Source organism: Hermetia illucens, chromosome 3, assembly GCF_905115235.1.
Source record: "Hermetia illucens chromosome 3, iHerIll2.2.curated.20191125, whole genome shotgun sequence".
NCBI classification, from domain to species: domain Eukaryota; kingdom Metazoa; phylum Arthropoda; class Insecta; order Diptera; family Stratiomyidae; genus Hermetia; species Hermetia illucens.
The window spans coordinates 172,242,884-172,263,897 of NC_051851.1; the positions used below are offsets into that span (position 1 = coordinate 172,242,884).

The 21,014-nt window shown below is 43.8% G+C and overlaps 1 protein-coding gene across 4 annotated transcripts in view; it reads left to right on the forward strand.

Moving 5' to 3' along the window:
* LOC119650644 overlaps positions 1–21,014 on the forward strand; it is a 405,409-nt gene that overhangs the window by 60,658 nt on the left and 323,737 nt on the right. The gene's annotated exons all lie outside the window — the stretch shown is intronic.

Sequence of the window (21,014 nt, forward strand, 5' to 3'; positions counted from 1 at the left end):
GAGTTCTATTAGGCCTTTATTCCACGCCGAGAGAAGATACTCAGCACAGCACCGCCGAACTGGTTTACGGCACTGGCTTGCGGCTTCCAGGTGAATTCTTTTTCCGGTCAACCAATAGTGGGAAAACTAAACACGACTATGAAGAAGATGACATCAGCCAACTTCAACCATCATCAGCCAGGACGGGTCTACCGGCACAAAAATTTCTCCTCCTGTACACACGCCTTTCTACGAGCTGGCGTCAAAAGACCTCTGAAATCATCTTATGACGGACCTTTCAGCGTTCTAAAACGTTCGGAGAAGCACTACACCTTCCAGCTACCCAACCGGGATGCAACAATTTCAATGGGTAGGCTCAAACCAGCGTACTTGCTACAAGACTCCGAAGCACCAAAAACACCACTGCCAGAGCATCCATACCAAGAAAACCAGGAGGGGTTGACGTGTCAAACCGTCGCCGCCTGGTGAAAAAACCTCTCTTCCCTAACGAAGACTGAACCAGATGCCGATTGCTTGCCTCCTCGGAATCAAATGATTCATCTTTAAAAATTTGCAAGGAGTGAAAGAATTGACAAATTGAAGGGTCAGGTTTCTTAGCAACTACTTCAGCCTTGCTACCTAGCATAGTCTTCCCAGCTACCCCAACGTTTCGTCGCACTAAGCACCGGTTATTAACTTATATTTCTGTTACTATTCCTGCTTCCTCCTTCCTAGTTCAACAGCCTTATTGAAAGCGATTTATCTGAGCTGTCCGTTTGCTCTGTGTTTTCAAGATGATGAAGAGCATGGTAAAGCCACGGTTTAAGACCTTAACGCCCGAAAAGAATTTATTTTCACTCATTTCGCCTCCGTAGACACTTTTGAGCTCTCGCATTTCCTCATTCATCCTGGAATATATGATTTCACAGAGTTCTACCTTTCGGCATTGTGTTTGGCTTTCATCATTACTCTAAACCTCGCTAATGTATAGCTTTCGCATTTTCTCTACTCACTTGTCAATCGGTGTTATTTCAGCAAACTTTTTTATCTAATGCTGTCCAAGAGACACTAGCAACCCGAAACCTTTAAGCCTTTATCTTCTGTTTATATACTTCCTCTGTTAGGGCTCTCGCTCATAACCCCGTCTGTGGTCATCCAATTGTGGGTATTATCCGTATTCAGTTCAGCATGTTCTTGAATATCCCGTCAAAGATGTCTTTGTATTAGGCTCTTTCGGGGGTTTCCTTCAACTTTCGAGTGCTAATAACTAGAGCCCATGCCAACTATTAATGAACCTGACAGATATTTCGCACACTTAGACAACGTCTTCAATGTGCTTATCGGCGTAAAGGACCCAATGCAGATACAAATAAGGAGGAAGTTCTAACGTTTCCTACACCAATCTCGCAAATTGTCGCCCCTTGATGTCCTTTAATACAGATTGGGTATTCTTCCTCTGGTTTTCCTTTGAAATGACAATGGCGTGGAATCATGTGACGTTCGCGGTATCATGTGTCGGCGTACCTGAAAAGCCGTGCCACCATCTGTGGAATACTCAGAAAATTCATACATATTGAGTTCCTCAGCGATTTCTTTCAAAGAAATGAGCCTGTTAGGTTTTAGATTACCTCCCCATTATTTCAAGAATCGAGACCACATTAAGAGTTACGCCGTTGATGCTGACCTGTTATCAGATGATGTCTGTTTTTAATTCAATAGTACTTGCTGCAACCAATAGGAACGTATCCAATTTTATAATATCTTGTAACTTCTTACCGCCTTCCACACTCTTCTTTTTCAATGGTGCGACAGCTTCTTCCATTTCACATTGATGAAGCAAGCGTCTCAAATCAGTTCCACTCTCAAAGGCCGGATAACTGACTAGTTAGAGCAAAAGGCTGTCGTACGGAAGGTCGCGATTCAAGACTCACTGATAGCAGTGGTATTTGTATCGTGATTTGACGTCGGGTACGAGTCAGCTGTGGATGATTACCTAAGTCAAATCAGGATAATAATCCCATCATCATCAACGGTGCCACAACCGGTATCCGGTCTAGGGCTGTCTTAATAAGGAACTCCAGGCACCCCGGTTTTCCGCCGACGTCTAGCAATTCGATATCCCTAAAAGCTGTCTGGCGTCCTGACCTACGCCATCGCTCCATCTCAGGTATCGTCTGCAGGACGAGGCTACCATAAATGTTGCCCTTATTGATTTTCCGGACTGAATCATCCTAATCCATACGGATTAAGTGACCTGCCCACCGCAACCTGTTGAGCCGGATTTTGTCCGCAACCAGACGGTCGTGGTATCGCTCATAGATTTAGTCGTAATGTAGGTTACGGAACCATCCATCCTCAGCCTATACCCTTGCCTTAGATCGTTGTTGATGTTGAATGTTCTCGAGAGTGATCCTGCTGCTTTTATCTGGCCTTGCACATTGGCTAGGGTCAGCCTAATCAGTCTTATTAATTTCGTCGGGATACCCGATTCTCTCATGGCCGTGTACAGTTTTACCCTGGCTATGCTGTCATAGGCGGCCTTAGAATCGATGAAAAGATGGTGCAATGGCAAGCAGTATTCTTCCGTTCCATTGTTAGCTTACATTCGAAAATGCTGTCAAAAAGTGTTTGCCGAAACCATGGTCGACTAGTTCACAACTGCGTGCGTTCGTCACATAACACACACACTCCACTCTCCCCTGAAACTAAAGGGGTTTTCAACGAAGAACTAGACGGATGGTTGGGTTAGCGTGGGTGCCGTAAGTCCAAATGGATGCACCGTATGCCACTCTTCCTGGCTGTGTTTTCTTCTGGGAAGGAAGGCTTTACCCGGGACAGGGGCCCCTCTTGATCATGCTTCGGACGTCGATGTTGAAATGGTATAGGACTCTCTCTTGTGTCATCTTAGACCATTATAGCGACTTCCAGGGTCCTGTGTCATCTTACAAACATCCGATTGGAGTGCTGTGGCATTTAAAATTAAAGAGCTTGCCTCACTCATTAACAGAACAAACGACACTTGTCGTGGTCTCTCCAGTTGCCAACCTCGTGCCGTGCTTGCCTTCTTCCAATCCTTCATCTCCATTGCATACTCCCTTGTTTTGACTCATGCACGCAATGGTAGATCCAGGTTTCATCACAGGTTATAATTTGGTTGAAAATACCTCTTTTGATCGCTGGAATCGATTGAAGGGTCATCAGGAAACTGTCAGCCTGCTTTTTTCGATTTTAAAGAGCAAATTTCAAACCAATCTTGCGGAAACTTTGCAATAATACTCTTAAGTTCATTGTCATGATCTGTTATACACTTAAGAAATCTATATTGATTTTCTCAGCGATATCCCTGAAAGTTTCAGATCGCCTCCATGGATCACATTCATATCCGTAGGTAAGAGTCATGACCTTGGTTCTTGATTTTTCACGGCCTTCAATAAATTATTTTAGCCCTGAAAAGAAAATGGTGCTTGAAAACAGTGTAAACAGTCCTTAGTGGGGTATAGAGCATTCACACAGTCAGACTGTGCTTCAATTTCACTATCATCACACTTAACACTGTGTGATAAGCTCACAGCAGCGAGACGAACACAGACACCCATGACGGCTAGGATTCGAACCCAGAGCAGCGACATTTGGGTAGTTTCTGAGAAAGGGCCCGTTGAAGAAATGTCCACTTTCAACAGCCCTCACTCCCCACCTTTACAATAAATGTCAAAATTAGGACCGGCCTCGTAAAGTACTGATCGAGACCTTTCATTTGATACCCCACTTGACTATATTTGGTGAAAAAACAACGTACACCCCCTTTTGCATGTATGGGGACATGGACACCCCCCTTAAATTTAACCTAGAATAATGTGTGTGTGACAGACAGTAAACCGATTTTAATAAGGTTTTGTTTTACACGAGCGATCGAGCGAGGAGATCCGTGATCACATCCTTAGTCCATATCTGTTCTCCTCAGGTTTTTATAAGACCTGGCCTTCGCAATTTCCGCGCTTCCTTTGCACCTCGCCTCATAACACACGTAGTGCGGACATTTTTGATGTACCCTTCGCAGAGCTCGAGATTTACTTCCACTCTCGGATCCCGAGGCTATGCCGGTCGCACAATGCCCTACAGCTTGGGTCTATTGACTCTATTTCCCTCCCTACCTTTAAGCGTAAAATAGGCCATTCACTTGCTCCTCCCTCTGAGGAGACTATGTAATAAGGAATTTATTTTCTGTGTATTGTCCTCATTAAATAAATAAAGAGAGGCCTAAAATCCTCACACTAACTAGAAGAAAGACGCTAATCGGACAACGTGAACCTAAACGATTATAACTTGGAACAACTCGTCAGGTTTGTGTTCTTAGGTAGAACTCTCACAAAGAACAACGACGAAATGAACAGACGATCATCATCAACGGCGCAACAACCGGTATCCGGTCTAGGCCTGCCTTAATAAGGAACACCAGACATCCCGATTTTTGCGCCGAGGTCCACCAATTCGATATCCCCTACGTCATCGCTCCATCTTAGGCAGGGTCTGCCTCGTCTTCTTTTCTACCATAGATACTACCCTTATAGACTTTCCGGGTGGGATCATCCTCATCCATACGGATTAAGTGATCCGCCCACCGTAACCTATTGAGCCGGATTTTATCCACAACCGGACGGTCATGGTATCGCTCATAGATTTCGTCATTGTGTAGGCTACGATATCGTCCATCCTCATGTAGGGGGCCAAAATATTCTCCGGAGGATTCTTCTCTCAAACGCGGCCAAGAGTTCGCAATTCTTCTTGCTAAGAACCCAAGTCTCCGAGGAATACATGAGGACTGGCAAGATCATTGTCTTGTACAGTAAGAGCTTTGACCCTATGTTGAGAAGTTTCGAGCGGAACAGTCTTTGTAAACTGAAATAGGCTCTGTTGGCTGACAACAACCGTGCGCAGATTTCATCATCGTAGCTGTTATCGGTTGTGATTTTCGACCCTAGATAGGAGAAACTGTCAACGGTCTCAAAGTTGTATTCTCCTATCCTTATTCTTCTTCGTGTTTGCACTAGGTTTGATGTTGTTGGTTGATTCGTCTTCAGTGCTGACGTTGTCAGACGATCATGCTTATCGACAATGCATTCTTCCATGCCCTGCCAGTTTGAAAAGAAAAAAAAATTAAAATAAATACTCTAAAACAAAGTTCGCAATATACAAAACTTTGATTCGAGCAGTCCTGTGAGGATAAACGGCGGAAGGCGAATAAGTGAGCGAGGTGTACTTATTATACGGCGAACCCGAAACTGCTACCCATAATAAGATTCAAAATCTCCAGTGAGCAGAAGAAGACAAGAGAAAACGTAAGCGATACATTGCATCACATACACGGCACTAGCACCAGATCTTATGCACGAAATTTATTTTCCCGCGATTACCGTCGGCGGTCGAAGATGTGCAATGATTTTTCTTCACCATAAAATTTCGAAGAATCCACTGAGAGTTGAATTTCCTGTATAAAGTCTTGGGGTCACTGATACATGATCGAATACCTTGCATATATGCGAGTCATTAAAGCCCTCTTGCAGCGCTTATAATTCGACCCTTTTGATTCCATTCAGTTTCACTTAACTCTCTCTCTCTCGCAGATGGAAGCAGTCCTACTACTTTTGGAGGAAACTGCGCACTATTAAATACTCCTCCGTATCAGATAATATCTCTTCTGTTCGCCTGAACTCATCTCGATACTTCAATAGCCACCTACCCTGGGTAATCGAATAGAAAATTCAATTCAAAATCGCGATGGCGTCATTCTCTGTGTACTTTTGCACACACATTACCCGCGAACGCAGGCACCATGTTCAATAAATGTATATTTGAACAATTTCTGTTTACCAACAATTGCACGATAAGAGAGTTCTAGGCTTGGTGGGCTCTGGAGGGTAGAACTATGCATTTGTCTCCGCCATGATTCCATGAACTAGAATTTCGCTAATTAACCCTAAGCTCACGTCGATCCGGATATTGCACTTTGCTGATATCGTCGGTCATCGCTTGGTGAGGTAATCACTTAATGATATTGCAAATTGTTTGCTTTTACGGAATTACTCAGATATCTACATCCACAGTACAGGGGCCGAGTTACGATGTTAAAATTGCGTCTTCGATGCTTCGTTTCATTTCAGTAAATGGCGCTTGGATGAGCGACGACAGTATTTTTAGATTCAATTTAGTACGTTTCGTTTTAATGGAGACGAGCCCCGTCGTTTCTCGGATGATGTCAGATAAGAAATGGCAGAGTTTTAATTAAACAGATTGTTTTTGGGATATTAATAATTATAGCCCCGGAGATGTTGTAAGGGCAAAGTTGAGCCAATGCGGTAGGCAATGGATATTGAGTAAGATTTGAGCCATATGAGTAAGATACAATCAGTGTGGGCTTCCGATTGTTGATTCTCTACTTCATTCTAGCCAGAAGTATCTTTCCTGATCATCAGAACGATTAACTGAATCTGGTTTATTTGAAAAAAGATAAAATGTTTGGATCTAAAAGGGAAAAGGTCTCACTGTGCTTCAGCAAAATTATACGCAAATTATATCAAAATAGGCAGCTTATAGTTGGCCTAATCGTAATTTAATTCTGGAAAATAATACGCAAATTAAAGAAGATATAAAGACGCTCTATGTATCTAGCAAAACTGTCCATCAATTTACCTTTTGAGCAATTTCAATGATTTGCAAGAAAACCGCCAGTTATCAAGTGCATTAGTAGTCACATAACTTGATTTTCTTCAATGGGCATAAAACCATTAATGCCTGACAGTGCGGAATGCGGAGGCAATACCAATGAACTCATCAAAGTTTTAAAAAAGTTGCAATTAAGATTCCTCGGAGATTGAAGTAGTTGGAAAAGAAAGGTGGAAAGCGTCATATTTGGCAATGATAAATTGGCACTTGCTAGAAAAATATTAAAGAATGGCTTTGATTTCAACGAATCAACTTCAACCGATCGACTGAGTTGATACTTAGATGTTTCCAGTTCCTAACTTTCACCTGTCAATGGAACGACGCCAACAAAAGTTGGCTCTCTTATTGCATTGCAAATATTAACTTTAGTATGAAAATGGCTGCTCATGGGAGAGCAAAGGACCGTCCTGAGTTGTCTTTTGTCAACCAAAAGGGCCAGGGTATACCTTACGACTGATAAGGGAGAAACGAGCAGGGTGTCCTCCAAGGTCCGGTTCCTGAAAAAGAGCCGAATGTAGTGCCGAAAGTGGCATGCGGATGTTCTAGTTCCGTACTTTTATCTGTAAGTTGATTTTGAATAAAAGGATCCCTTGAGCTGCAGTGAATGATTTCGTGCTCTTCTGTACAAAATTCGTTGCGTTGTCGCAAAAGATGTTCCTACAGTGTCCTGGTCGTAAAGTAAATATTTTAAGTAGTCCTAAAACATCGCTTTCGACATGAAGCGTCAGAGTACTGGCTTGGACCGCGCATATCGACACCAGTGTTAAATGGTAGCGCAGATTGATCTGTTGGTATCAATAATAATAATAATCGTTGGCGTAACAATCCATATTGGATCAGGGCCTTGAAGTGTATTAGAGCACTTGATTCAAAGGTACACTACAGTACACTATAGGAGGCAATGTGGTCAGCATTGCGCTGGCCCGATATTATTATCCTGATTTGATTCAGGTACTCATTCACAGCTGAGTCGACTGGTATCCGACGTCAAATTCTGATGCAAATCCCACTGCCACAAGTGAGATTCGAACCACGACCTTCCGTACGACAGCCTTGTGCTCTAACCACTCAGCTATCCGGACACTGGTGGTGTCAATAGGTCACCCATAATTTAGCTGAGTAACTTCAGATTAACCCGTGAACTGCTGTTTCAAGTTTGTCACCTACCCTTAAGAGGCCGTGTTCATCAAATGTCAGCATAACATGGCTTAATGAATTTGAAAACATGGAGCTGCTGATGCCTTTTAAGTGTCAGATTTCGTCCTTTAAGTCTTTTCGTTGCTTAGCTCCGACGAAACATTATAATTTGTGGTGGGGGAGAAGCTACAGCTTCTGAACACTCAGGCCGTGTTGGCCCATTGTACTCGCCACTCCATCTAACGGGATATTCCGGATTCGTTAACATATCGTAGGATTTACGTTAGTGGATGTGGTGCTATCCGTCGCAACTGGAGACCCACGTACTCGAGGAGGGCGATCAGACCCGAGTCTGCAAGGAACTCATCTGAAGTGGCTCTGCCACGAAGCCTCACCGGAGGTTATCTGGTACCATGGGAACCGGGATGGCCCTCTGAGAGCGTATGCTCCAGGAGAAATCCTGGAGGATGTACTCTCGGCCCGGTTATTTGCGGTTGGCCCCCTAGTGGGAGTTTCATGGTGGTTGTGGTTATGCCTACATCGCGGGCAGAGCTCCCCGGAGCTCACGCGTGGAGTTGCGTTTTACAACTCGGGCGCCGTACCCCTTAGTTGCGGCAGAGGTGTTAGATAGGCCTCGCATCCACTGGTATGAATGCTGAACCTGCACTCAGTATAAACCAGGACCGCTGTGCTCGCATGGCGGGGCTCTGATTGTAGTCCCAAAATCAATCCGTGTCCGAAGAGGACCGTGGGATTAACCCTTCACGGCAGGTACTCACGTTAAACTCCCCAGGACTTTCGTCGCAACTGGAGAATATCGACACCAAAGATCTGACACCTGATGCGTCCATAGGCGGGACATTCACATAGAAAATGCTCCGTGGATTCCGCTGACTCATTACAGGAGTCACACGTATCATCTTGAATAATTCCTATTCTGAACATATGTCCAGCTAGTGAATTATGGCCTGTCAGAATACCAACAATACTTCTGCTTCGATAGGTTAAACTTTTCGGTACGCATGTTCGGTTCTGGCAGGAAAAGTTTGGTGTGTCGAGCAGCATTTAGGCTCTGCCGCCTGTCATTGTGGGAGGCTTGTTCCCAGTTTTTGAAGACAGACTTAGCCAATGCTACTCCAATTGCTGGTTCCGATCCCGGCATGAGGGAGGTTGACCCCTCTTTCGTTAAAACATCCGAGACTTCATTTCCCTCTACCCCACAGTGACCTGATACCCAGAGTAATTCCACCGTATTGAAACTAGAGATAGAGTTTAAACGGTTTCTGCATTCCTGAACGATTTTCGAGGTGATCAAAGGACTATCACTGCAGATTGCTATACGCCCGCTCGTCAACAGCTCGTCAATCACCCAGTTTGCTGCCCTTAGGTTCGCATAAACTTTGGCTGAAAAACCGTTGCATATTGTCTTAAATGAAAAGCCTCGTTTGTATTCGAAAGGTAAACTCCGGCTTCGAAGCCATGTGTTTTTGAGCCATCGGTGTAGAAGACTTCCGTATATCCCGCCGCTCATTCCTCTAGGACTTCCCAGTTCTCTCTACGCTTCAAGGTAACGTCATATCTTCTACCAAACAGATGTATGGGGTCGCGAGAATCGGAAGGCATTGGAAGAACTGGATTCAGTACTCCCATTAACTCTTCCATTGCTCTGCGCCTCCATATCCGTTGTTTCTCCATAGATTTAATCGAATTAGTCTATGAGCTGCTCTCATTGCAGTGCTTTGAATTGGGGCTGCAAATTGAGTAACGCATTTAGAGCTACTCCGGATTTCGCGTGCAAGGCACTGCTGTTCTTTGCAGTGGGGTTAGTTTACGGTGAAAACCCTTTTGTCTACCTTAATCCACCACACTACGATGAGCGAACATCGGCCAACATATATCCACATTACTATATGAGGTCTGAGTCCACATGTAGAGGCAAAGGTCCGTCTGCACAGTCATAAGCTGTGTGCCATTAGCATAAGCTTGAGCGTGTATTGGCAAATTTTCCAGTTCGCATAGTAGTGAGTCGATCAGCATACTCCACAGAAGTGGCGAAAGCACACTTCCTTGGGGGCAACCTTTTGTTGCCTCTGCCCCTAGATAGCCATCGTCATCCACCTCAGCGCACACCAATCTCTACGTTAGCATAGCATGGACCCCCTTAATCAAAGCACCATCAACACCATGCGCTCAGGCGGCATCATCAAGTTTTTGAAAGGGCACACAGTCAAACGCTCCTCTAATGTCTGCGAACACCTCCATCGCGTACTCACCAGTCAAAGTTGCATCCTCTTTCTTTGTAACCAAAGAATGAAGAGCAGACTCACAGGACTTTCCACGCTGGTAAGCATGTTAGTTTTCATTAAGTGGGTGACCTAAGTTCCACGAATGTGACGCCCCACCAGACCACCAAATCACCAAACCTTCCAGCAAGAATGAAGTCAAGCTGATCTGCCTGAAGTTCTTGGGATTAGAATAGTCATCTTTCCCAGGCTTCGGTATGAAGACTACCTTAATCTTTTGTCAAAAGGAAGACTTGTAGCCCAGAGCAAGACATCCTTCAAGAACATTTCTTATCGGTTGCTCTAAGTGCTCCATACCCTCTTTAAGCATTGCTGGATAGATGCCATCCATGCCAGGTGCTTTGAAATGTTCAAAGGACAGTATGGCAGCTCTCACCTTTTCATAGGTAACAACCGCTTTCGCAATGTTCCAGTTCCCCTTACAACACTTGCGTGTTGAAGGGGTTACAAGAATCGTCAACTCTCTCCCTGCCGCTTCTCTCACTCGTTCTCCCGGGTAGTGTACTTCCAAGAGGGTCTGTACTGATTCCAGTCTGAAGCTCATGAAAGTACCGTCGGGTTTTCTAGGACAACCTGGCCGACTGATCCCTTTTGAGAACTCTGCACAGCCTTCAAGTCTCTCTTTCGCCTTTGAGTTCCTCACAATACGCTCTAAAGAAGCTTCGTTTCGAACACCTAACGAGCCTCTTATATTCACGCTGAGTGAGTTCCTGAAATTTAACCAGTCTTTGTTCTTGTTACTTTTGCAAACATGGTTTAGAAGTCGCCTGGTTGATTTCCTGAGTTTTTGCAGTTCCTGAGTTTTTTCAACCGCTTTGGCCTCGGGAAATAAGACCTGCCTGTTCATAGCACTCTAAAAGTGTGCAACTCAGAGTTTCTAATTCATCTTCCAGTGCCAAAGGAGTCCTTAGTCGCCTAGGGAACTGTACTTTATTGCCAAGAATTTCATTGAACTTTGTCCAATCTGTTTTCCTAGGGTTCCGTCTTTCTACTGCATGTTGTTCGCCCGCAATAATCAGATTGAATTCTAGGTATCGGTGATCTGACAGTGAGACCTCGTCTAGCAACCGCCAGTGTGTAATCACCTCTAATACTTTAGAGGGGCAGATTATTAGGTCAATTACTTCGCTTCTTCTCGGTCCTACGAGCATACGGGCGCACCCTACGTTTCCAGTCATAAGACCAGCTGAAGTGATGAAATCAAATAGCTTCTCTCCTCTTGGCTTTGTCGTGCTGCAGGTTGATTTGACCAATCTTTGTGTTTTTCGACATAAACTTAGTCTTATGGAAAATAGTTTGAAGTGTGTGCCATAGCCCGCGTGTGACGGGGTTTCGCCCACACCGTACCGGCAGAGATTCGATCCCCTCATGTTTGATTTCTCTGAGAAAACGCCACACTTGGAAGTACCGCAGTTCCCATGCCCTCATCCATGAACAATCTCATCTCATCCCGCAGAGCATTCGTCTGTTCATTTAGCACCTTGACTGGTTTGCGGTGTCCGGTTTGCATAGATTCGATCACTCGAACTGGCATCAAGTCAGTTCCGGTCACGTCTCTGGCTTCCCTTTCTTCCGCCTGTTCCTTGGAGGAATTGCCCCTCTGACATTTTGCCATCCTTGGAGGAAACTCCCACAGCAGCAGTCAGAGCAGAGGCTGCAGCTTGTGCATACGTCCCCTTCCTTCTTGCCTTCGTGTCCGTATTCCTATAGAAGGGACCAGCTTGATTGACATCTCTCTCGCTGATTTGATCACCTCCGTCACACCGGTCCTAATCCTAGGTGGACGGTTGGATGTAAGTCCTGGAGCACAATGAAGCGTTAGCCACAACAGATGACAGATCTTACGCTTCTTGCGGGCATTACCGCTGACAGAAGAGTCTGATGCGTCCAGTATGGATCTCATCGAGGTTTCCAGTTTATCCCGAACTTCCGCCGGAGAATTCGCTTCCTGGCGTCCGATTTCTCTAGACATTACCGCACCTAGTGGTACAGCCATTTTCATTTCTGGCTAATTTTCCTCCTTGATTCTAGTTTCGCATGCTGCATTGTTCGTACGTTCTTCTCCCGACGCTGCCCGCCTTAATTCAACTTCGGGTTGGTTTGAAGGAAGTTGGTCCTCATTTAATACAATTCTGCATCGAGAAAAAGCCCACTCCAGACTTTTGGAAGTGTAACAAGCAGACGTGAAGCAGCGTCTGATGTGTTGCCTCTGCTCTGGTACGAAACCGTAGCCATCTTCGTCCCTCTTTTAATTTTTGAACTGTGGGTGTTAAATCCAAAAAGACGAGTCCGTGGACCATAAAGAGTAGTTCGGCTGCCGCAAGTTATAATTGAGCTGGTGCGCGCTCCTCTTCCTGCCTGCACTTTCTTTCGGAAAGGCTTTAGCCAGGCCCTCTCGAATGTAGCTCCAGCATCGAGGCTTAAATATTGTGTGCCTCGCTCGAGGATCTCGAAAGGGCCCTCATTAGGTGGCTGCAGCAGCACCTTCAGCTTTCAGACACAGAAAGGCTATCGGATGAACGTATCGGTGATTGTAAGGTAATATCTGAAGCCGTGCCAGTTTCGCAAAGGACCAACTAAATCAAAATGGTTGGTGTGGAAGCACTTGGTGGACCGAGAGAACATGCTTGCCCCTATCTTGACACATTTTTAAGTCTTACATTTCTGTCATGTAATGCACTATTTGAAGAACGAATTAATGTCCTTGTTCATGGACGGCCAGAAATATTTTGCGATGACTAATCGGTTTATTGTCAGGATGACTGAGTGCGGTATATTGTTCCTTCCTTCAATTCAGCCGGAATATATGGCCTTGGTCCCTGGTCCGAGGTTTCACAATATATACTGGACGTTGAACCGAAGATAGGAAACTCCCTAAATGTATGCTCAGAATTGGTCATGAGCCTTTGAAGATTTCGTCGCCCTTCTGCGCATCCGCGGTTACAAGAAAATCAACGGTGGGGAGGACCTCGACCTCTGCAGCACATGATAAAGCGTTCTTTACAGGCACGTGTTGAGTGTAGAAAGTTAACTGGTTGATAAGGCTCAGGTCCTGAGGTTGGCGACGGGACGGTTTACCGGATTTTTGGTGGGACCCCTTCGGAGTACCGGACGAATTTGCTCTAAGAAAGGTCATACCCTTGGAATCATATTTACTAACTTTAATGCACTAGAAGGAATGAAGAATGAACCAACTGAACAGAACATGTAAAGAAATAGCAAGAATTAAAAGGAGGGGGTTGGGGGTTGCACGATAGAATGTCTTTCCCTATTCTCTATTTCATCAGAAAGAAATTCTGCAAAAGCACTTTTGAATGTCGAAAATGAAGACCATTAAACAGATTTATTCGAACCTGATCTCCTCGCGCTTTCAGAGGAGTTCATTACTGTCGCACAGCCAGTTACCGCTTGAATGTCAGTTTTCAAACCACTTATGTGCTGTAAGTTTAATACATTCGTGAACTCCAAAAAACGAAGAGAATATCATTTTATTTCACTTACACCCATAACCCATTCGCATGACTACGTCAACGAACTCAATGACCCACAATGTCATCAAATTGGTCAACTGTGTCGAGCTCAAATGCACACAAAATGGAAGAAAGCCCCAGTCATCACTCCATTGTTGCGCTCACAACCTTTCCATTTCAAGTGTCGCCTCTTCAACTTCCCAATTCCTCAATCGACTCAATTCTCCCAGAAGTAAAAATTACAGGCGATGCTAAATTACTTGGCCTCATGCCATTTCCATGTACAATGGGCCCCGATAGAAATATCACCTCAGCCCAAGAGGTATTGTTATGGTATGGGCTTTTGTGGGGTAACCTCCGATAGCTTCCGGTATTTAGTGTCACCCTGGAATGATTTGACAAATTTTATAGCCGGTTTCCTACCAGTTTGTGTTCACTTCCATTTCTGTGGATCGACCACGGGGCCAACGCCACTAGGCAGTATTTTTTCTGAAAGAATGGCCGTCACCGATTGATGAGTGATGAGTTCATTATGGGGAGATGACATGGTGTTTTAAGGAAGACCAGAATTCTTTGTATTTACATGTGGCATGTTGATTGATTTTGGAGAACGTTGAAGCATTGCAACGGGTTATACCCGTCAATGGAGAGGAGAAATATTGGACACCATTATGGCTTCTTATGGGGACATAAGAAATTCTGGAATTGGAATGGTTGCCTTCCACTAATTAATTAATGTTTGCCCTAGTTGAGGAACGAGAAACACATGTCCCAAAAATATGAACTATAATTAGGATGTTATTAGAAAATGGGATATCATATGAAAGAATAATAATCACAACACCAAAGCAACTCTCTGCACTGAAGGTTCTATTTTTGGTTATTTCTCTATATTTAGAATAGATGCAAACATCAAATTCAATCATTAAATTGTTGTTATTATGAAGCTAATGCCACTTTATTTTTTTTCTTTGCAGGTAAGCCACCAAATGGTCATCATTATCTCAGTGCTAGAGGTACCTTTCGAAGATTGAAGCTCGATGAATGTTTGCAGTTTTTGTCATGTATAACTTTAATTTCAATGCAAGATTTTTTATCCTCAATTATCACAATGTCGTAGACACTCGTCTAATAAAAACCGCTAGAATTACGCAATCAAGCAAATGCCTCTGAATCCTTAAAGCATATACTGGAGATTCAACTACCAGCGTATTCTGCAAAATTTTATGGCGAAAAAAATCGTTGCACCTTTTTGATCGTCGACGGTAATTGCGGAGAAATCTTCCGCGCATATGGTCCGGTATATGTGATGCAGTGCATTGGTGTGCTGCCGCTTGGTTGGGCGCATGTGGCATTGCACAGCTGTTCATGGCCTGTCACATAGGATGGGGAAATAAACGCCAAAGGAACCATCTAAGTTATACCGACACGCCAATATATTAACCACATGAGTCAAGGGCCTCCAACCATCTCCACCCGAGAAATGTACAATAACTGCCACGTTCAACGGCCTAAGGACCGAAAACGTCAGTCTATGGTCGTGGTTGTCAAAGCTGTCAATGCAGGTTTACAATGGAGCGGCCTGATAACTAGGACTGATCTGTAAAGCATAACGTTTTGGACAAAGTAGCTTATGAATTCTTGGTTGCTCGCAATTATCCAGAAGATTCAAAGTTCACCCAAATAATCTTCGTATTTCAGGTAGTCAAATCAATCCTAAAATGTTGAGTTTCCAGCTGTAGACGACCTAAGATTCGCTGCATTCTTTGCAAACTGAGCACAGAGGTTAGATAGATTTCCTCATTGAGGGACGTTTCTTCAATTTTTCAAAACCTCCAAGTCCTATTTTCAACGACTCTACCGCACAGATCCGACTGAATTGGTTTATTGACATAGACCTATGACTTCACAAAGCCCTAGAAAAAATAATCTAGTCTAGTTGGCCGTAATGGCCTTATTAACAGCACCGGACTTTGACAATGAAGCTGGTAATTTAATTTAATAATCAGTGTCTGAATAATAAACAAAAGGTTTCACTGTACCGCCTAAAGAAAAGAGTCGTGACAGCCTGCCATCATCCATCCGCCGTTTTTGGAAAACCCTGTATTTCAAGCGGTGACAGATTCCCGCCTCTGTGCTTAGGTTGATATAGCAATTCAACTCGTCTGACTTCCGCTGAAGCCAATTGGTAGTGAAGTTTCAGATTAGATCAAAAATATCGTTCGAAAAAATTCCTCATCTTCGGTAATCTAGCTGACTTTGCTGAATTTCCCAATAAAATCAATTATCAAAACGTATCAAAGTTGATATTTTGATTTTGATCATCTTCTGGAATGCGGAGGTTTCAAACTTTTCTAGTAAGGCAACCATAATCCTTACAAGCGCGCATAGTCCCTTCCCGACTCATAGAATTTTTCTAGTATTTGCTGCCCAGTGAGTTGGGGCTTAACATTACACTCAAAGTCCTGCCTGCTTGTCGTAAGAGGCGACTAAAAAGGATAGAAATTTGTAGGTTGCCAACTTTGAAACTTTACTATTGCCGACTAGGATTTTTGGCTATCGAAAACGGACTATGATTGGGGCTGTAGATTCTTAGCCTAAGCGCAGTAAGCGGAGAGTACTCATCTCCCTCTTGTCGCAATCTGTTTTTGTACTATGGAAAGCCGAGTGGTAGGAGACGCAACCCTAACGATTACCGTAAGGGCTGCTCTCTTGACCTGGAATCGGCTTTTGACAGACTTCTGACTGCAAGATTCCGGTCCAGATTAAGGAGCAATTGTGCAGTGCTATGCACCAACGCCAGAAAATATCGATGAGCATTGGGGCACCATATAGAGTGCTCTTTTTTCGGGTGCTGCGCAGGTCGTGACTGACATCTCGCGAGAGTGTCGTAAGATCTGGTTGACTGCAGAATCGTGCAAGCGGATGGAATACCGGAAGGGATTAAAGGTTCTGTTGACCGCTATGAGTGGTGACGAGCGTGACTGTAACATGCGGATACGAAAGGTTCCTCCAAGCAGAAGAAAAATCATTGCGGTCTTAAATGCACCCAAACGGCATAAAATCACTGGGCTTAACGGTCTTCCCGTAGAGTTATTTATTGCTACACCTGTAGGTACTACAAATCTGCCACTTCCAGTCGTACGGAGATCTTGGTAATCCGAGGCTTTTTTTATTACAATTTTCGTGTTCCCTGCCGTTGCAAAGATAATAGCTAAAATAATCCTGGAGCACATCAAAGAACCTCTCGAAAGCTTGATGGACAGAGGGCAACCTTATTTTCGCTCCTGCATTGACCACATCCACACCCTACAAATCATTTCGGAACAGTACGTGGAATTTAGATCTTCGCTTCAGCTACATTTCATAGATTTCGAGAAAGCTTTGAACAGCGTAAATAGGGAGTATACCCAGTGTGCTCTACAGCGGAGAGTCATTCTGAAGAAACTTTTAGTTATTATCAGAACGAGATATAATGGCGCAAAAGGTCACGTACTTCATCGAGGTGAAATCTCGGAGGAATTTAAGATTGAAAGTGAAATCCTATCTGGAGTTTGTGGAGGAGTTCAATGGACAATGACATTTTTTCTCAAACACCTCGAGCACGTTGATGATATCTATTTGCCCTCTCATAGGGTATTGGATTTGAAAAGAGAGGCAAATACAGTTGGACGCAACACCAAGGAAATCAAGGTTCTCGCGTCTAATGGATCATCGCATTTTTCTTATCTGCATTAATGGACGAGTATCGAAGGCATTGATTAATTTGTATATTTAGGAAACGTGGTTTCTGCCGACAGTGGCACCGAACTGAATGTAGATCCGCTTTCACTGCCTTGTCTTAAAACTGGAAATGTCGTTAACACAGTGCCAAAATCAAGTTGAGATTGCTCCCTGGTAGTATTCTTTCTATGTTGCTATATGGAAGTAGCAGGTGAAGAGCGACCCCCATCGTCACTTGAAGGCTCTAAGTCTTCGTCAACATCTGTCTGCATCGTATCATCGGAGTACTCAAGCTTTATATTGTTACAAAAGGACAGGCCTGACACCCGTACGCGATGTGATCGATAGGCGGAAGTGGCAGTGGATAGGTCACACATTAAAGAGTGCGACAATTGCATTGCTGACTACGCCATGTAGTGGGATTTATACTCCCAAAATGGTCGACTTAGCGCAGAACAGTAGAGGAGGAGTGCAGAAATCTCAGAGGGAGCTAAAGGGCATTTCAGGTAACCGCAAATGTTGGCGCCTAGGTGTAGTTGACGCGCTATACTCCACCAGGGGGTAAATGCTATTCATATATATAACTTTAAGTGCCGCTTGGCTTGCTGAAACTCTTCCGTTTGTGCAATCACGGTTCAAAGCGTCTTGATCTTGATCCCTCTTCTCGTTTTCTGGAAATAACTTTTACCTAGTTTCGCCATTTTTTACGTCAACCAGTACATTGCTAGTATGTTACGATTTTTCCAACGCTGTCCCAAACATCTTTGCCTTCAAAATGTTGTAGCGGACCGTTGTTTCCATGTTTCATTCAACTGCCTTAAATTTGCAGCTAGGATCAGTTTGCGGTTGCTGGCTCGCCAAATTGTCGCAGTACAATTTTGGTCTTCAATTAGTAAGCCTTCACTGATTATTATGGCATCTGATTACTTTCCTGGAATCAGACACTCTATTAGGACAACTGCGGCTAACTCTATTTCTTTCCATGTAAGTTTGAAGATCTCACAATTACTCGTTTACGCTCGTAAGCAAGGCACTTGTGGGGCACAAGGACATAGACAGGGAACTTTCGTCTAGCTGATAACCTAGATGCCTCAACCGAGGCATAGGTTAGTTCTGTCTGGTTCGTTGCAGCCGATCACTGGATCAAGTACATCACTAAATCGGTAGAAGTTCTTCGTTGTCGGAAAGAGGCGCATTCTGACTCTGGTCCAACCGATTTTTAGGCTCTCTACCTGAGTTGCATTTGGGGTCTCTTGCTGGCTAGTGCCTGGAAAGGTTGCCCCTACTTTCTGCCAGTTGATGCTATAACTCTTTTGTTTGTTTCTTTTGCGACCTTTAATACGGTTTTTGGCGGTTTCCCTTTCTTAGAGGCCTCTTTTGTTTCTCGCTTTCTTGCAGTAGTGATCTTCGGCCGCGCGACCGGTGTTTTCTCTGCGATTTCCATATTAAGTTTTGTATCATTTACCATTTTTTAGTTCGCATAGTCAGCCGAGTTTCTTCTAGTATCTGGCCAACCCATTGCAATGCGTGGTCGTGTTGTTTGTTCTTGCGGTGGTGTTTGCTCAAACGTTTCCGTCATAAAGAGGAAAGGAAAACTTGAAACAACGCCCGTCCACTAAACACAAAAGTATCTAGTGTTGCTACAATTCGCACCCGCTCTTGGGGGTTTTGCATATTCGATATTATTAATAAAATAAGTCTATGAATAGACCGTCCATTCTCTCCACCTCAATTGACACTTCTACTAGTCAGAACTTAGTCCTAAAATGGTCACAATAGTAAAGTTGCTATTGTTGCTGCAAATTATCACCATTTATCACTCTTTTCTTCCAACTCCAAACTCCTTAAAAGATATTTCAACAACTATGGTCGAATCATTTTGAAAAAACGTCATTGCTAGTTATGTTACTGATGTTAATCCTTATATGGAGTATCCTTTGTCTTTCTAATCCATGTCATAAAGTATCTTCTAAATACTCATGCCATTTTCTTCCTCTTCCATTAGCATATCTCTGCAGAATTCTCCTTTATTTTTACTTTTCTCCAGCTAAATTCCCTTTCTCGCCCTGCTTACTTTATACTAATACCCTTAAAATGGTGGAGTTTATTTCGAACCATATGGACTGTGTGCTTCCCACGAATGGAGCCTGGATATTTTGGTTTTCTAGTATTCATTAAACAAGTTAACATGTCAACAAATTCGTTCAAAAGATCCTCAAATTTCTTCACTAATTTTTTTGACGGATAACCTGTATCCTTTCTGAGTGCCTTCTAAGGTCTCAATTTAACTTTCGAGGATAAACTCTCTTTTGGTAACCATTACTTCTGGTTTTGTCCTACGTCTTCCTTAAACTTTAGCTCGACCTAATTGTCATTAACAATGTCCGAAGTGTCCTTGAATATTGTTCTGAGATTTGGTCCCTCTGCCTCATGGCCAATTGACCTGACCCTTCTTTTTTAAGAACTTTCCTCGTATAGCCTATACGTATTCCACTTTCTTAATCTCTCTTTATCTTATTTTTCTGAATGACATGGAGGTTCCTCTGCTCATTTAATATCATCTGCTGCCTACGTAGACCAATTGTCAAACGGTCAAGGTGAGTAGTTCGACGCTGTGTTTCCCACCATAGGAGCCTGATCCCGTAGCAAATTCCATGCATGTCACAGGTTGACAGTAATGAACCTAATATTTCTTCATATAAGACACTAGCAGTTTGTAACAAACCGGCACGTAGGTTAGGAGCTTCCTCAATCCAAGGCTTCCTAATTCAGAATTTACTTTCCTAAACTACACTGTCAAGGCGGTAAGCTGATCTGCATACATTCATCTGAATGTATTTTGACTCATCATCATCAACGGCGCAACAACCCGTATCCGGTCTAAGCCTGCCTTAATAAGGAACTCCAGACATCCCGGTTTTGCGCCGAGGTCGACCAATTCGATATCCCTAAAAGCTGTCTGGCGTCCTGGCCTACGCCATCGGTCCATCTTAGGCAGGGTCTGCCTCATCTTCTTTTTCTACCATAGATATTGCCCTTATAGACTTTCCGGGTGGGATCATTCTCATCCAAACGGATTAAGTGACCCGCCCACCGTAACCTATTGAGCCGGATTTTATCCACAACCGGACGGTCATGGTATCGCTCATAGATTTCGCCATTGTGTAGGCTACGGAATCGTCCTTCCTCATGTAAGGGGCCAAAAATTCTTCGGAGAATTCTTCTCTCGAACGCGGCCAAGAGAGTACGTCAAATCACGATACAAGTTCTCTGCAACCAGTGAGATTTGAACCGCTTCCGTACGACACCTGTGGGCTCTAACCACTCAGCTATCCGGACAATTTGGTCCCCAAATATTAGACAGTGGATTTTGAAGGGCCAGCGCGTCTTCCGCTGAACACTCACTTTGATAATAACTTTGGATGTGCATAAGGTGTCTTAGTACTTTACTATCACTGACTGAATAGTAAGATTTGTTTTAGGAAATTTAGGGAGTCCTGAGTTCGCCACCCACTTCAGCGCGGAACAGATCAGTTGGGAAGCAATTTAACAAATTGCAAAATTGGGGTCCCGTCCAGGGAATCTTGGGTTCCTGCCCAAAACTGAGGGATCTGTAGTTCACTAACAATTGAAGTAAATTGTTTCCCAATTAAATAATACACTCAGGATTCCTTCAATTTAC